This window comes from Rhinopithecus bieti, unplaced genomic scaffold (genome assembly GCF_001698545.2).
Source record: "Rhinopithecus bieti isolate Rb0 unplaced genomic scaffold, ASM169854v2 scaffold_4709, whole genome shotgun sequence".
In the NCBI taxonomy this organism is placed as follows: Eukaryota; Metazoa; Chordata; class Mammalia; order Primates; family Cercopithecidae; genus Rhinopithecus; species Rhinopithecus bieti.
The window spans coordinates 2,238,628-2,257,716 of NW_016805139.1; positions in this window are offsets into that span (position 1 = coordinate 2,238,628).

Here is a 19,089-nt window from a genome sequence, read left to right on the forward strand (position 1 = left end):
TACCCCATGTGGCTGTTCTTGGAACTGTCATGGCACTGGTGGGTGTGTGATTTAGTATGTCAATGAGTAGATAATGAGGTCTTAGGAGAAACCTAGCTCAAATCCAAAGCTGTGTTGGGTCCAATCAGTCTTAGCCAGCTCAGTCCACACCCTGCTTTTCAGGGTCTTATCAGTCTCTAGCTTCTGTAGCTGTTTCAACAGTTTGCTTTCACTTAGTCATGTGAAATTGCTGCCTGGAATTTTCTATTCTGCGACCACCCTGTGTTATTCCTGTCTCAGATGGTGAGTGTGGAAGACAGACTGTTATTTTCTAAGGTGAATTAGAGGTGAGGAAGCAGTGAAAAGCCAATTTGGTCTCTGCTGGTATTGATTTATGCTGTTATTTCTGCCACAAATGGTAGGAGGAGAAACAGAATCGCCTGGTGCAATCGTTTCCAACATTGGCTGCATATTACACTCACCTCGAGAAGGGTCAATTCTATTTTTTGCATTTTCATACTAATGTCTGCTTCCCCTCTCTCCCCTAACCCACTAAACCAATGAAATCTTAATCTCCAGGAAAAGAACTCAGATATTGATATTTTAAATAGAACTCCAGGTGATTTTAATATTTAGCTGGATTTGAGGACCACTGGATTAATTATATAAGACTAAGGGTTTTGTAATCAGCTTTAGATTAAATGTCAAGTTACCTTCTGCTGATTGTGTGACTTCTCTGATGCTCAATTTCTTTACCAAGTAAGGATAATAACAGTATCTTCTCCACTTGATTTCAGGAAGAATTAGATGATGTAAAGTATGTGAAACACTTGGCATGGCCCTGTCTATTATTGGTTGTTGTTGTTGTTACTGTTTACATCATTAAAGCAGACAGCTGATCATCCTAGTTCTCTAACTCTTTGGAACATATCTCTGTATATACATGTATATAAAATATATATGTCATATATATAAATATATATCATATATATCATATACATATATATGATCTCTATTGTGACCACATAGACCATATATATAGAGAGAGCGATATATATGTATATAATCTCTATGGTGACCACAGAGTAATAAAGAGATGTGGAGAGTCAAGCTCTGCCATTCTTTCCACCTCTTGTACTTCATGTCATCTGCAAACAACTCTGCTACTACTTATGCCCGGTAATTGATTCTTTCCCCTGTATTAGCTATATCAAAAGTTTCTTGCTTCATTCTTGTTTGCTGCAGTTTTACATACATTTCTTGGGCCTTTGGTTTCTAACATCAACCATAGAACTTTATTATTCTTTCATAGAACTTAATAAGATCTCTCAAGTTACTGCTCATTTTCAACTGAATTAAAGTCATTTGTGGCAATGCCTTATTATGCTACTAGACTATACATGCTATATTTCTTGCTATTGTGGACTGCCAATGGGTCCTAAGAAATGTTTGTTGATGGTGGTACGTGCATAGACTTTGGTTTCTTGCCTGGCATTCTACCCTTGGACCTTAACTTGGCTACCATTGTCAAAGCAAAAATTACACTGGAGAAAGTCAAACAGGCAAGGAAGATTTTGTTCAGGACAATTACAATATTGGAAGAGAGACCCCAGTTTGAAGTAAATTCTGCTAAAACTAAAAGCAGGAGAGTTTTTAAACACTGGAGTGAACTAGTGGAAAAATGCTGGAGGACGTTTAGAGGAGGATGATCAATGGGATGTGTTGAGCACATTGAGTTATTTATTTCTGAATTTGCAAATGTTCTCTGTGATTATACCATCTGTGTTTGCTAATTGGTGCCCAAAAAAGTTAGGCTCCTTCCCCACCTCTAAGACTGGGAGATAGCAGCACTATCTTTCTTGATAATTACCTTCCACAGGGATAGCTCCCAGGTCCTTGAGAAAGACATTAGTGGGTTGTTAAACTGGTAAGAGGCTGGGAGAAAATATACATCCCAAAGACATAGAGAAAGAATGCACAATTGAAAGTTTTCTAAAGTAAATGTTCTAAGAAAAGGGAAGTCAGGGTCTAGAATCAGGAAGAAGCCTGTTTAAAGGTTAGTTAAGCTGATGAGAACATTAAGGCTATCTTGGTCACCATATTTGATTTTGTTTGTTTTAATATTTTTCTCAACTTCAGTATCTCTAGACTCTCTTGCTTCTTGTTTTTGCTCTGCCTTTATGTTCTGGTTTAAGTCAAAAGTTTATTGAGCTAATAATTTTTTTAAATCTTAAAAAATATATTAATTGGAAACATAAACTGAAACACACACACACACACACACACACACACACACACACACACACACATCTTTAGATTTGGAAGAAATTCTAAAATTAATCTAACGTAGGTCTATGTCAAATATTTGAGTCTCCTTTATAGCATTTTGCCTCGGTTTAATTATCTCCAAGGAAGAATAACTGTTAGGTAATTCTTCCTTTCTTTGGCCATATCCTTACCCTCACAAACAACAATGAGCAAATTGAATCATTTCCTCACTCACATGAGGGATCCTAAAGTGTTTGTATACACTATTGAGATGTCATCTTCCCCTCCTTGCCATGTCTTCTCTTCCTTGGTTTAGATTTCCACTATTTCATATAGTATGTTGATTCAAGGAAACTTCTTAACCCGGATTGTTTTCTTCAACATCTTCTATAAGATATGGCACTCAAAAGTGAATACAAAATTTCCTGAGTACAAGCAGACCAGTTCACAGTAGAGAACAATCACTTCACTCCTTCTAAACACTCTATTTCTATTAATGCAGAGACCAAATTCCCTTTCAGTAGCTGGTTTTTGTTTGTTTGTTTTCACATATACTTTTTTACTACAATTTACTCCTATTAAATATATTTTGTTTGCCTTGGTCTACCATTGCAGCTTGTCAACACCATTTGGGATATTGGCTATATTCTACACTGTATTGACTAATTTTTCCATTTTTCTCTAATCTGCTACATTGATAAAGATTACTTTAACTTCATCACCTGAATCTGACAAGAGCCCTGAATCCCACCCATGCACCAATGAATCAGCATCTTCAGGACATGGTCTTTTAAGAAGTTGTAAATTTACCTCATTGTGGCTCAATATTCATTTATCTTTTATATCCGTATCTTAAGATAATTTCAAATGTGCAGATAAAGCATCAATTCAACAAATCTTTATTATTTCTGATTGTTTTATAAACCTAATAAAATATATAGTATCCTGGTATTTACAAAATCATTCCATTTTGAAATGCATCCAAGCCTATTTGTTAAACTTATAATTCCTCTGGGAAAATTGGTTATGAATTATTTTTGAGAAAAGACAAAATTTTCATTCTTACATTCATGAACAGCCAAGAAACAGAAGGGCCAGGTGTCCTTTGCTTGACTTCTTTGGCAGAGTGTTGGTGCCTTCTCTGCTTTCAAATCAATTAGAAAAATATTTAAGGCATGAGCGTTTTCTAATTTCCCATATAATTGTGTTCAAACATGAATTTTTCACAACTTAAACTTTTTTCTGAATTGTCATTCTATGGATTTGGTAGAACAATAAAATGTATGTATGATTTGTTTGAAATTTTTACTATGTAATATTTTCTGCATATAAAGCTATGCAAGATATAAGTTATGATGACTAGTAATAAAATGCAATCCATGACTGAATTTAAAAACTAGAATATAATCAATACCATTGTGCTTTTCCTTATTGCAATCCACTGCCTTCCTTCTGGGGGATAACTTCTATCCTAAATTTTGTGTTCAGCCTTTCCTTCCTTTAATAAAAAGACTATTGTAACATATGTGAGTATCCCTAAGCAATATATTTAGTGTGTTTGTTGGTATAATTCATTTTTCAAATACCAGGTAGACATCAGAATTGCTTACCTAGTGCTCAAATGATAGGAGAACCCCATGAGAGCCAAAATGGAGATTTACGTGCTTGGTTCCTCTTAAAAGACCAACTGCCTGCACACTTGACAATCTGCTTCTGTTTGGATCAGCCATTGGATTCAGAGATGCTTTTGAAAAGTATATTAAGGACCATTTTTCCTATGCTACCCACTTGCCAAAGTACTTCTTTACTTTTTCTTTATGAAAAGTTACATGCAGTCTATGTACTAATTAAGCTGATATTAATAGCATAGTAGAAAATTAAAGCATATTTAAGTTAAATTTTGATATAACCATGATTTTGACCATTCTACCTGATGGTATAGACATGTACACTCAGAGTTGAAGAATAATTACACTATGTATTTGTAAGTGATTAAGTTAATTGTAAAGTATAAGTGGTAAATTTCAGTGACCCAGACCATGATTAGTTGAGGTCCTTTTGTTTAGATCTTGCAAAGTCTTGTCTCCCTTTCTATAGGATCTTTATTCTCCCTGATTGTCTAGCTTTCTGCTCAGATATTTATTGATTCATTTCTCTCCTACTTTCTTGACATCTGTCTTTCCTTAAGCCACTATTGTTTGGCATCTGCCTTCACGTTATGTCTGTCTTTGCAAGTCTCTCATTCCTACTTTGTCCAGGATGCAAAATGAATTTAAATTCTGGGTGTTAGGAGTCCAGATTGAAGGCTTATGAAGAAACTCTGGCCAGATCTAAAATAAGTTGTGTGATCACAAGGAGAGAGATGCAAAAACTTCAAGGATAGGGTGACAGATACAGAGATAGACAAGGAGGAAGTGAGATGTGGAAACAGGTGGGGGCAAATCTTTATTACAAGATTAAGAAATGGGAAGAAAATTAATTTGAAAGTTAAAGCAAATCTATACTAACCATTTTCACAAAACAAATTTCAACCATTTGATTTGCTTGCAATCTGCACTGAGGCCCTCTGGTTCTGGATGATTGAAACTCAAGTTCAGTTTGCTTTTTTTAAAAAAATCATAGATTGTTTGTTGTGGCTTGCTCATGAATAAGATTGCCAGGTTCTATTTATATAGAGTTTCATCCAGCTTGTAATGTAAATAATTGGTGATTTTGTTTGCAACTTCTTATTTTGCTTATATTACTTTTGTATAATTTATGCACTCATGGCAGCCCTTCAAGTAGACTCTAAAACTCTTGTTTGGCAGGATAGGACTCTGGCACTAAGTAGTTCATCAAAATTAATCTCTTAAATATTAAATAAACATTCAGGAAAAGGTGATTGCCGAGGCCGCCAGGAATAAAGTGCAGGGGTGGTGTTTATCACAAATTTATCACTTAACTTTCACTTTCAGCTGCCATGATTTCCATCATCTTAAATTGAACAGAATTCTATGTAGACTATTTTTTTTGGTCTCAGCGTCGAGCTCTTTTATGCAGTGAAGTATACCAAAGACAAGGAGTAACCAGGAGCATCCCAGGGGGAAGCTTTTGGCGTCATTGATTTCTTTGGGAATTTGAGGAGAACTAGGGCTCCATAAAAACATACAATTTGCAATTCTATGAAAAAAAAATTTAAGAATAATTTTCACGTGTGGCTATGTTCAACATCTACTATCTCTAGTCAGGGAATCTCTAGTCAGCTGAGATTGGGAGTAGCTGCCCTGGGCTCCCCAGGGAATTGATCATAGGTCCTGAAAGACTCCCCATATACAGACCTATGAATCTTCTAAATATGAAGAAAAGTGACAGTCATAGGGAGTCCCTTAAGTTGATGCCTCTCAAACTTTAATATGCTTGCAACTTGCTTTGGGATTTTGATAAAATGCAGATTTCTAGGCCCCCCACTCCAAAGATACTGATATTGTACGTCTGGAAGGGGGCCTGAGAAGTTGCCTTTCTAGCAAGCTCTCAGGTGTTGCTACTTTGCTGTTTTCAGGACCATACATTGGAGAGAACTGCCCTGAGTGGTCAATTGCACTATGATTAATTCAATCAGGAAACTTGAATGCCTTCTATGCATATCCATGACCAAAGAATGGGCCTCTGGAGGGCTGCTTGCAGACTGGAGAGAGGGAGAAAGGACACACTTTCCTGGCCAGGAAAACCAACAGAATCAACTCCGGAAATCAGTGTAGTGGCAGATGACCCACTAAAATCATCTTCTGGCCATGAACCAGCACCATGAGTTAAGAGGTAGGCAGTGTTTATAACCCAGAATGGGAAAGTTATCTTAAAGGTCCCTGGTGCTACCAAAGCCAATTAGAGAGGTCCAGGGGGACTGTTGTCTTGGGTAGTGAGTTACCAAATATTTCAGTCCAAGCATGCAGAAAACCTTACAATGTAGAGTTGTGATCCAGACCTAGACTTTGGGGTGAGGCAGCCTGCGGTAGAATCCCTGCACTGCCACTTCTCAGCTGTGTTCCTTAGCAAGTTACTTAACCTTTCCGGGCTTCAGTTTTTTCCACATAAAAATAGAGATATTAATAATACCTTCTTCCCAGGGTTGTTGTGAAATGACTATCAAAGCACTTACCACCATGCCTGATACTTAGAAAGTGCTCAATAAAGGTTGTTATTATGCCTCCAGCAAGATAAAGTTTTCCTTTGATGATATCTAGTGACTTCATCAGAATAAAGACTTTCTTATATATTTTAATGTGACATATGCAAAAAGAATCACACAGGAGCTGGAGATTTTTTTAAAAGTTATTTTGATCACACTGTATAAATTCTCCTCTTGAGAGTAGTTCAGCTACCATTTTCGTGATAATAACAAAGCAGCAGCTAAAGCTAAAGCTATCTTGGGCTATTTCCTCTAAATTTGCCTTCTAACATGTGAAGAATTTTATCTCACAAATTAGCAAATTCTAGCAAAGCTAGAATGTTGGTCATTTCTGATATCATGACTCTTGTGTGTCTTTTCTGGCACATCCGAAAACCATCAGATTGGTTCTGAGTTCTCAGAATACATATTGTGTTTATGCATTCATTATTCATTCATTCCTTTCATTCTTTGGTGTTCACAGTCTATTCCTATTGCCATGGGGATAACTATTCAATGACAATTACCTCTTTACTTCATTTTAGTCATTTCCACAGTTACTGTTGTGTCAGGTTTATTCTGGCTTTGATGATGAATGGAAAGGGAAAAAGAAACTTATTAAATAAAGTGATTTTTTTTCCGCTCAATTTGCTTTTGCATCTCTTTATCTATGTCTCAAATTTAGCAAGTGAAACATTTGTCCCAATGGATTATCTGAAATGCATCGTTGGCTGTCAGACACATGATTGATTTTAAATATATGCCTGAGTTCTTTCTATTAGACTAAACCCCTAGGACAGCAAAACACTCTTGCTGTAAAAATGCTTTCCTGTCATTGTCAGGTACACCTCTCATCTTTGACTTAACCCTTGTATTGTAAACAAGTAGCTGCTGGCAAGACATCATAAACAAAATCAATTTCTGTGTGTCTGTTTTCCAGAAGTCTTGCCAGGGAAGGTATCTCTCTAAGACATCATTCCATTTCATCCTTTCTTGGTTCTTGGCTCTTTTTATCCCTCTTTCTGCATGCCATATTCCCTTTTCCTGTATGCATTTTGAATCAGTCTCTGTGCCTCTCTGGTTACTGTGGCTCAGCAATGAGTCATGGAAACTACTCAAGACTTGTCTCCTTCTATTTATCCTACCAGCCGTATCCTGTTATTTGTCTGCCTTTCAGCTGCCCTTGTGTAACAAGATGCCTTTTTACTTGCCTTCTTCAGTGTTATTCATCTTGTTTAAATTTTCCATCTCTGAGCTGCCAGCCCCCAACACCATTTTAAATTTTAAATATTTTCATTAATTTTTTTAAAAAAGTTATAATTTGGCTGAATAACTGTGTCTCTTTGTATTATGAACTTTGCAATAGTACAATGTGCAAAATTTAATTAGTTCCAATGAATGTTTCAAACCCAAATGAGCCTATGTTCATTCTCACCTACTTACAGTGGCAGAGAGATACAGCAGAGTATTTGTGCAAAAGCTTTATTCCATTTCTCTTCACGACCTTCCTATTTTTATAATTTTGAAGACTCCAGTTATATTCAATATATCAGACTGATTTTCCAATAAGTTAAATGTAACGACACTGGAATGTCATCTACGTGCCAGTTCAATTGTGACACGGGTTCGAGACCAGCCTGAGCAACATAGGGAAACTCTAGTTCTACTAAAAATACAAAAAATTAGCCAGGCATGGTTGCACATGCCTGTAGTCCCAGCTACTGGGGAGGCTGAAGCACGAGAATCTCTTGAACCTGGGAGGCGGAGGCTGCAGTGAGCTGAGAACATGCCTCTTTACTCCAGTCTGGGCAACAGAGCAAGACTCTGCCTCAAAAATAAAAAAAAAAAGTCCGGGCACAGTGTCTCACGCCTGTAATCCCAGCACTTTGGGAGGTCGAGGCGGGCAGATCACCTGAGGTTGGCGGTTCAAGACCAGCCTGACCAACATGGAGAAGTCCCGTCTCTACTTAAAAAAAAAAAAAAAAAAAAATTTGCCAGTCGTGCTGGCACATGCCTATAATCCCAGCTACGCAGGAGGCTGAGGCAGGAGAATCGCTTCAACCCAGGAGGCGGAGGTTGCTGTGAGCCGAGATTGAGCCATTGCACTCCAGCCTGGGCAACACGAGCAAAACACTGTCTCAGAAAGCAAAAAACAAACAAACAAAAAGCACAAAACACAGAATGCCCAGTTATAATTAAAATTCAGATAAATGACAAACAATTTTCTAGTATAACTGTGTCCCACATATTACATGGAACATACTTATACTAAAAAATTCTTTGTTATTTATCTGAAATTCAAATTTAATGGGCATCTTGCTCTTTTATTTGCCAAATCCAGCAATTTTGCATAAAAAGGAATGAAAAGAAGAAAACCTGAAGAGAAATTGAAGCAACATCTACAGGGCACAGTGTGAAGTTTTTAGTTTATTAGCACCTTCGAGAATATTATCTGATAATATTCCAGAATCCTGCCATTGATATTCATGTTTTGAATCAATAATAGGAGGCATCAGTCTTTATACCCAGGTGTTTTGTGTACACAGATGGTCTGCTTTCCAACCTAGGAATGCATGCTGCTTACCAACACCTTGAATTTGCCAATCGTACATCAGGTTGCAGGGGGAAGAGGACTTTTCAATACAAGATAAAGGGGGATCACACAGTAGAACTTTATAGGTTTTAGTTAGACACAGGATGAAGGCAAAAATAGAAAGTTTACAAAAATGAGTGATTGGGAATTGGCAAGAGTCCACCTATTCTGATACTGCTCTATCTGTAAGGACAGTGTTAGGAATTTAATTGTAATTAGGAAGCATTGAGTGATGCCAAATATTAACTAAGAGAAAGCAAGGTTTTCTAAACCAAAAAATAAAATACAAAACAATTCTATATTAGAGGCAAATTTTTTCTTAGGGGATATTCTGAAAGATTTAACAAACTGTTGTGATGGCTATCCTTCTCACATCCATTTACTCTTCTAATTTTATTGTGTAAGAAAATACTTTCCACCTGGCGCGATGGCTCACGCCTGTAATCCCAGCACTTTGGGAGGCCGAGGCAGGCGGAACATGGTGAAATCCAGTCTCTACTAAAATACCAAAAATTAGCCTGGCATGGTGGCGGGTGCTGGTAGTCCAAGCTACTTGGGAGGCTGAGGCAGGAGAATGACGTGAACCCAGGAGGCGGAGCTTACAATGAGCCAAGATTGCGCCACTGCACTCCAGTCTGGGCCACCGAGAGAGACTCCGTCTCAAAAAACAAAAAAAAAAAAAAAAGAAAAAGAAAAAGAAAAAAAAAGAAAAAGAAAGAAACAGTTTTACACTGCGTGTGTTGATCAGTACATTTGTCCCAGTTAAACTCATTACTACTTTGCTGAGTGACTTAAAGTCAATATCTGTATCTTTTGGTTCTCAATTTCTCATCTGCAGAAGCTGAATTAGAAGATTTCCAAGACTTTTTCTAGATCTAACACTCTGCTTCTATTTCATGCACATTAAATTAGACTGTGATATCAAAGAATAATGGCAATGGAATATATCATAGGAAGAAATAAAACTAGTAAATTATGTTAGTCGCATTTTCTGTTCTTTTTCACATTGAAACGTTATTTACAATATGTCCAAAATATCAAAATAGTCCAACTGTGAAAGTGGATACTAGCCCCAAATTTGCTAAACATGACAGCATCAGAAGCTGGTTGCAATAGATGAGATTGATTGCCATCAAATTATTACAGATTTGTTTAAATTAGATGAAGCACTGATTTAATATCCTAGGTTTGTCTATTTCTAGCATATGTTAATGAAATACTTGTATGTCTGGAATTCTGCTAGTCTCTTTCCTGTAAATATTTTAGTTTCCTGGTAGTTTGTAAAAATCCAGAAATCATTTTAATTGATAGTAAATGTTCCATTACATGTGCCTGGTTTGATAATAGCTGCAATAGAGAGAAAATCTGTCTTTGGTAAGGTTTGTGATATAATAATATATAAATTAGATAGAAAAAATACTTGTAAGATTATGGTAAATTGAGGAGGAAAGAATTGATCCTTACTATGCGTAATCAAAAAAAAGTAATCATGCTGAGTACAGTGGCTCATGCCTGTAATCCCAGCACTTTGGGAGGCTGAGGCGGATGGATCACTTGAGGTCAGGAGTTCGAGACCAGCCTGGCCAACATGGTGAAACCCTGTCTCTACTAAAACTATAAAAGTTAGCTGGATATGGTGGCGGGCACCGGTAATCCCAGCTATTCAAGAGACTGAGGTAGGAGAATTACTTGACCCTGGGAGGTAGAGGTTGCAGTGAGCCGAGATCGCACCACTGCACTTCAGCCTGGGCGACAGAACAACTTCTCAAAAAAAAAAAAAAAAAAAAAAAAAAAAAAAAAAAAAAAAATCATATTAGGTCTTGAAATAATACAACTAGAATTGAAGAAATGATAATATTGTGTTGTTTAAGTATTTAAAAAGTATAAACCTGAGAAAGAAAAAAAGGGTGTACAGATATACTAACAGTAACTTATACCTATTCAAATACTATTTTTTAAACTAATTTTTATTTATACAGCTAGTATATGAAGGTATTCTCCTTGCACAAAATCAAATATTATAAATGAGACTAATATTGCCTTTGCCCACCACTCTAATTCTTCTTCATTCACCTCCTGCTTGGAGGTTAGTACTGTTACTAACTTTGCATGTGTTCAGATAATTTTTAATGCATTTTTTGCACAGATATTTGACTTATTGCTGTATTTCATATTTGATAACAAGTTCAGCCTGCTGTTTGTGAAAACAATGCTACTTATGAAAGATCTTTCACATTTGTGACTTAATCATCAAAGGGAAGAAAGCTACACAGGAAGCATTTGATGAGTCATTTCAGGGGCAAGGTGTATGTGTATGTGTGTGTGTACACATGTGTGTGCATATATTTGTTGTGTGTGTGTATATATACATATATACACATATATACATGTATAATACATATATACATATATATTATATATATATATATATATCTAGTTAAAAATGTTCACAAGCCACTTTGCACCTCAGTTTCCTCATCTGCAACCAGGAGTGTGATAATTGGAAACATTACCTGCAATGTTTCATTCTTTTGCTTTTTGAGACAGAGTCTTGCTCTGTCACCTAGGCTGGAGTGCAGTGGCAAGAACTCGGATCACTGCAAACTCTGCCTCCCGGGTTCATGCCATTCTCCTGCCTCAGCCTCCCAAGTAGCTGGGACTACAGGCGTCCACCACCACGCCTGGTTAATTTTTTGTATATATCTATTTTTTAGTAGAGATGGGATTTCACCGTGTTAGCCAGGATGATCTTGATCTCCTGACCTTGTTATCTGACTGCCTTGGCCTCCCAAAGTGCTGGGATTATAGGCGTGACCCACCACGCCCGGCCTAATGTTTTATTCTTACACTGCTATGAAGATATACCCGAGACTGGGTAATTTATGAAGAAAAGAGGTTTAATTGACCCACAGTTCCAAACACTGTATGGGAAACATGGCTGGGGAGGCCTTAGGAAACTTACAATTATGGTGGAAGGTGAAGGGGAAGCAGGCATGGTCTTCTCATGGCCAGCAGGAGAGAGTGAAGGGGGAGGTGCTACACACTTTCAAACAACCAGATCTCTTGAGAACTCAATCAGGAGAACAAGGGGAAGTCTGTCCCCATGATTCAATCATCTCCCACCAGGCCCTTCCTCCAACACCGGGAATTATAATTCGACATGAAATTTGGGTGGGGACATACAGCCAAACCATATCAATTACTAAGCTTTGGTCCAGTTCTCAATTTCTATTATTTTCATTGCTAATAAAATTGTTATTAGCAATTAAAAGAAATAATCTCTGTTATTTTCATTGCCTGTAAAATTGAAAAGATGAATATATTGAAGGATTTCTGCCACCACCACCACATGACCCTGCAGTTTTTCATTATAGCTTTTGTTTATGCAACCCAATATGTTGTTTGCAAAAGCTGGATACATACTCCTTTGATCAAAGTAGACTCAACTCATTCCTGGTTCCCACACAGCAGGAGGGAAGATCCAGTAATGTTAGCCTTTCATAGCATCTCAAGATTATTCCTTAAGAGTTTTGTCCAATTCACTTGGAGGTAATCTTAATAGATTCATACTCCTACAATTGTTCTGGGTATCATTGTAACCCCCTAATCGCACCAAATTTGGTGAACAATACCGATAACATGTATATGACATTCCGCAACCTTTTATTTCAGAGCCACAAATTAAGATTAGCTTCTATACATCTTCCCCTGATAACTCACGTTCTCTCTCTTTTTTTTCCTCAAATTCACTGCCACCCTTACTAAAACATCAGTAACTAGGATTTTAAGTTTGTGTTTTCTACATTATTGTGAAGGTGATTTTTAATCAGTTAGTTTTCCTTCTCTATCAAATAGACAATTATGTTATTATCTGGGCACCAGTGTATATTTATAAGCGCTGTATCCTGGCCCTGCATCTATAGCATTAGAATTTAGTTGTTCTTGTTATTTTCTTACATCCTTTAAGTGTCCCTCCTTAGCCAGATTTGCTATTACTTTTCACATCAAAGGACGCCTGATGAAGAAGAGAGGTCAGGCAGACTGAAGCAAAGGATTCATGAAGAGAGCTGAACACCGGAGAACGATGCACAAGAGTGCTATTGTCTTCAAAGGCGTAGGACCAATGCAAAAGTAAACAAAAATAACCTTCCTGAAGACATATATGTTTATGACTTCAGAGTCCAGTGTAGTGTAAGTTATCTTTGGAGCATTTGTAACCCCTTTATAATTAGTCATTATTAGCCATCCTGAGCAGTGAGTGGAATTGCCAATTAATCTGAGGTTTCCAAAGAAGGTCTGAATAATATTCTGTAATAAAAATAACATTCATATGTAGTTGCTACATTCACTGTCAGTTGCTGGTTGGATAAGATATCTTGTTCCTAGTTTTACAGGTGTGCATATCTCATTTGCTTCAGCCAGCTTCTCTGCCAGTCTTATCACCAGTGATTTCCAGTTAAAATTTCATCACACTTAGATGATTGGAAAGTGGTATAGATATGTGAGGAAAAGCTTCAACTTCAGAGGCACAAACATTCTTTAATAATTACCAGAAAAATCTCCAGAGGGAACACACTCGAAAACATCTATGAAATGAAATGCCTTAAATTACAGAGAATTTAATGTGTCCATCTTGGATTTAATTTGATACTAATTGATGATCTTTGAGTTTGTCAAAAGACAAAGTTAGCATGGCGTCCTTAGAGGCTGAGGTTGTGAAATATATTGCTATATGAGTCTTACTCTAAAACTAGTGTTGTTTTAATCAAATCAGCAATCCCTTTCGGGTTAAAACAGACAATGCAAAGGGTATTAGTTTATGACTTTTTAAGAGCCAGTAATGCTCCTAGAGGTTTGTGGCACTACATGGCTCAGATATTTTTATGGTAATTTCTTTCAGATTTTAGGCAAGGAAGTTCAAGTACTTTCTAGAGAACTAGTGCTGGTCTTAGTTCTCTAGGGTGCTAAGAAATGATGTTTATCTCTAATCTCTGTGCCCAGAAGGTGAAAGATACTGTGATTAAGGTGTGTTGAGGAGAGTTGCAGAAAAAATGATTTTTATAGCGCAAAGTTCCTCAGTTTCTTAGGTGCAAATAAGTACTTTTGCATCAGTACCACTCTAATATTGGTATTGTCCTTTTGACAAGCAAAACTATGTGTTTACTCCCTGCAGTACATTGTGTTAGTGACAAACAAGCATGAAATTCTTTGTTTTCCTGAGGTCGAGTAAGATCCTAACCAGTTTTCTTGTCTCTCTAGGTGGGCTTAAGATTGAGTCTATTGGTCAATGTCTATTCTGCTTTCAAGTGGTTATGCTTCTAAAATAATATTTGTGAAACTGCAAAACATCATTCTTTAATACATATACATTCTCTTCACTTTAGATTTAGACTATCCTATAAATTTGGAATACATCTTCTCTGATACTGAATAATTTTAGAGCCATGCCATTGCCTAATATCAAGTTATAATTTTCCTTACAAAATTGTATGGAAAGTTTAATAATACAGTGATATGCAAATTATATTAAAATCTCACACCCATACACAAAGGTTGAGTTGTGGAAAAGCCAGTTGGACAGTAGATTTGCCAACATTTCCCTTAGGGCAGTCTCTTTTATATTAAGAAATTTTATTCATCAAATAAGTATTCTTTAATAATTTATTCTTCCCTTTCTATGTATTTAAAATGCAATGTAAACATAATTTGTATACATTCTTGCATGGATTAGGGGCTCTGTTCTTTATTTTCTCTTAAAATTCAGTATCAACACCTTAGTTCCAGATGCTAAAAACATAAAGGGCCAAATGTAAACATTTTCAGCTTTGTTAGAACTACAGGCATACTTTGGAGATGTTGTGGATTTGATTCCAGACCACCTTACAAAGCAAATATCTCTATAAAGTAAGCCATACAAATGTTTGGGTTTCCCAGCGCATATACAATTATGTTTACACTATACTGTAGTCCATTTGGTATGCAATAGCATTATGTTAGAAATGTACATACTATAATTTAAAAATACTTTATTGCTAAAAAATGTTAATGATTGCTTGAGCCTTCAACAAGTCATAATCTTTTTTGCTAGTGGAGGGTTTTGCCTCAATGATGATGGCTACTGACTGATCAAGGGAGTGGCTGCTGAAGGTTGGGGTGGCTATGACAATTTCTTAAAATAAGACAATGAAGCTTGCCTCATCAATTGACTCTTTCTTTTACAAAGAAGTTACCTGTAGTATGTGATGCTATTTGATAGCATTTTGCCCACAGTAGAACTTCTTTCAAAATTGAAGTCAGTCCTCTCAAATCCTGCCACTGCTTTATCAACTAAGTTTACATACTTTTCTAAATCTTGTGTTGCCATTTAACAATGCTGACAGTATCTTTACCAGTAGTAGATTCCATCTCAAGAAACTACTTTCTTTGCGCATCCATGAGAAGCAACTCCTCATCTGTCCAAGTTTTATCAGGGGATTGCAGCAATTTATTCACATCTTTAGGCTCCATTTCTAATTCTTATTCTTTTGCTATTTCCACCACATCTGTAGTTACTTTCTCTAGTGAAGTCTTCAACTCCCTAAAGTTATCCATGAGAGTTGGGTTAACTTCTTCCAAACTCCTATTATTGATGGTATTTTGACCTCCTCTCATGAATCACTAATATTCTAAAGCATTTATAATGAAGAATTCTTTCCAGAAGGTTTTAAATTTATTTTGCCCAGATCCATCAGAAAAATAACTACCTATAGTAACTATAGCCTTACAAAATATATTTCTGAAGTAATAAGACTTAAATGTAGAAACTGCTACTTGATCCATGGGCTGCAGAATGAATATTGTGTTCGAAGGCATTAAAATAACATTTATCTCCTTGTGTATCTGTATCAGAGCTCTTCAGTAGCCAGGTGCATTGCCAATGAGTAGTAATATGTTGAAAGAAATCTTTTCTTCTGAGAAGTAGATCTCAACAATGGGTTTAAAATATACAGGAAACTACGCTGTAAACAGAAGTGTCATCATCCAGGCTATGTTCCATTTATAGAGCACCAGAAGAATAGATTTAGCATAATTTTTAAAGGCCCTAGGATTTTCTCAATGGTAAATGAACATTGGCTTTGATTCAGAGTCACTAACTGCATGAGCCCCTAACAAGAGAATCAGCCTTTCCCTTGAAGCTTTGAAACAAGGCATTGACTTTCCTTGACTTTCCTCTCCAGCTATGGAAATACTAGATGGCACTTTCTTCCAACAAAAGACTATTTTTTCTACCTTGAAAATCAATTGTTTAGTGTAGCCACTTTCATTAATTATCTTAGCTGGATCTTCTGGATAACTTGCTGCAGCTTCTACATGAGCACTTACTGCTTTGCTTTGCAATTTTAGGTTATGGAGATGCCTTCTTCTTCAACCTCATGAACCAGTCTCTGCCAGCTTCCAACTTTTCTTCTCTAGTTTTCTCATCTTTCTTGGCCTTCGTAGAATAGAAGAGAGTTAGGGCCTTGTTACACCATCAAGAAAATAGAAGGCTTGGACAATATTAAAAACCAACCAGATGTAACGGACAGATACAGAACACTACACTCAAAAACAGCAGAATACACATTTTCTGAAGTGCACATGGAACATTCTGTAAGTTTCATTATAAGTTCAGCTATGACTTCTGATAAATTTAAAAGAATGAAAGTCATGTAAAGTATATTCTCTGACTACCATAGAAATAAAATTAGAAATCATTAACAGAAGAAATTTTAGAAGTGAAAAAATACGTAGAAAGCAAACAACACATTCCTAAATAACCAATGGGTCAAATAAGAAATCAGAAGGGAAATTGGAGAACAGTTTGAGATGAATGAAAATGAAAACGCATTATACCAAAACTTATGAGATGTGGCAAAAGCAATGTGAATAGTAAATTTATAGTTGTTAATGTCAATATTAAAAGGAAGAAAGAAATCAGTAATTTAACTTTCTCTGTAAAACTGAAAAAAGAAGACCAAATTAAACCAAAGCAAGTTGAAGGAAAGACAAAATAAAAATTGTAATGAAAATAAATAAAATTGAAAACAGAAAAACAATAGAAAATTCAATAAAATCAAGAGAAGAGGGACATCACGAGATGGTTGACTAGAAGTCCCTAGCACTTGTTCCCCTCACAAAGACAGCCAGAAAAACAAATAAACAACTAAATTTTAACAAAAATAATGAAGGTAGAGTGTCAGAGTTGATCAGACAAGTGACAGAAACCCTGGAGAGCACAGCTATTCAGGATGGCCATATAGAGAATGGAAGGAAAGGCCAAAGCTACACTACTTCATCCCACAACTGGGATCCAGGAGAAACTTGTCCCTCAGGTAAGGAGGTAAGCAAGAAGATCTCAGCATCTCCCATCAACACCCTGGACACCTACAGACCTCACCGCTGGGGTTCCCCGTAGTTCTCATTCGAGGGAGCTCCCTGGAGTCCACATAGTTTTGCTCTGCTCAGAGAAGGAATTAACCTTCTGCCCTGTCCTCTGTGCCACATATTGCTACTGTATTACATCATCTTGGAACCAGAACTGTGCTTGGCATGTGTCTTGCTCTATGAGCAAGTAGCCACAGGTACCCTTCACCCCTGAGACTAAGCCATCACTGAACCACCACCAACTGTGACCCAACATCCCCAAGAAGAGCTGTGAGCAGCTGTTACAACCTTACCTATAGGGCCAAATGGAGGTAGAGCTGCTCCACCTACCTCTTTCCCTTCCACCTCAAACCAGAGCTGAAGCAATACCCTGCAGCTTGAAAAACAGTACTTTGGCCACTAAGAGCAGTCATGCCTTCCTAATGCCCAAGTTGAAGTAGCACCCTGCATTTCAAAAAATGATGCCTTGGTGTATGATGTTCCCCTTCCTGTGTCCAAGTGTTCTCTTTGTTCAATTCCCACCTATGAGTGAATACATGCAGTGTTTTGTTTTTTGTCCTTGTGATAGTTTGCTCAGAATGATGGTTTCCAGCTTCATCCATGTCCCTACAAAGGACATGAACTCATCCTTTTTTATGGATGCATAGTATTCCATGGTGTATATGTGCCACATTTTCTTAATTCAGTCTATCACTGATGGACATCTGGGTTGGTTCCAAGTCTTTGCTATTGTGAATAGTGCCGTGGGGTGGGGGGTGGGGAGAGATAGCATTAGGAGATATGCCTAATGTAAATGATGAGTTAATGGGTGCAGCACACCAACATGGCACATATATACATATGTAACAAACCTGCACCTTGTGCACATGTACCCTAGAACTTAAAGTATAATTTAAAAAATAATGATGCCTTGTCTACCTAGAGCAGTAACACATTCCAGTATCTACATTGAAGCAGTGCCCTGCAACTCAGATAAATGGTACGTGGGTTACTCAGAAAAAATCATGCTTCCAGCTATGAGCTAAAGTAGCACATTGCCCCTCTGGGGAATTGGTGCCCTGGTCCACCTGGGCTGCTGCTCATTCCATGGCTGAACTGGTATAGTACACTGCATTCCAGGAGAATAGAGCACTGCTTGAGTTGAGAGACCCCACCCTACAGGCCAAACTACTAAACTCTAGTATTCTGCTTCCCTTGAGCTTGACTAGCCTTCTAGAGCTTTTGCTGCTGAAATATCACTCTTGTGTAGAGGACTACGTGCTCACAAACGAGACGTTCCCGATAAGTCCTGCTCTTGCAAACGAAGCAGGGTGTTCCTTCCCTGTTTGCAGGGAGGACAAAGGAGCCAGCTGCAAATGGCAGACCCTGGGGGCTTGTTTATGTGTAAATATCTTGAAAATCCAGAAAGTAGGGGAAAGGTCAGTAAAACAACAATGTGTCTTGTGACTTGGCAACATTCCACAAACGACTGTATAAAATAAAGCAGAGCACGCCATTCGGGGCGGCCGCCATGTTTGTCTTGTCTTGTGTTGTCTTGTGTGTTCATTCCTTTGTTTAGGAAACACGCGGACCCCAACATTCTTGGGGAGTGGGGTTATTGCTATACTGTTTTCTGTCCTTCTTCACCAGGGTCCAAACAACAGCTGTGGTCTGCCAGTCTGGAGACTTGCTACCACTGTGTCTGGCTTCATAGAGTCGGAGA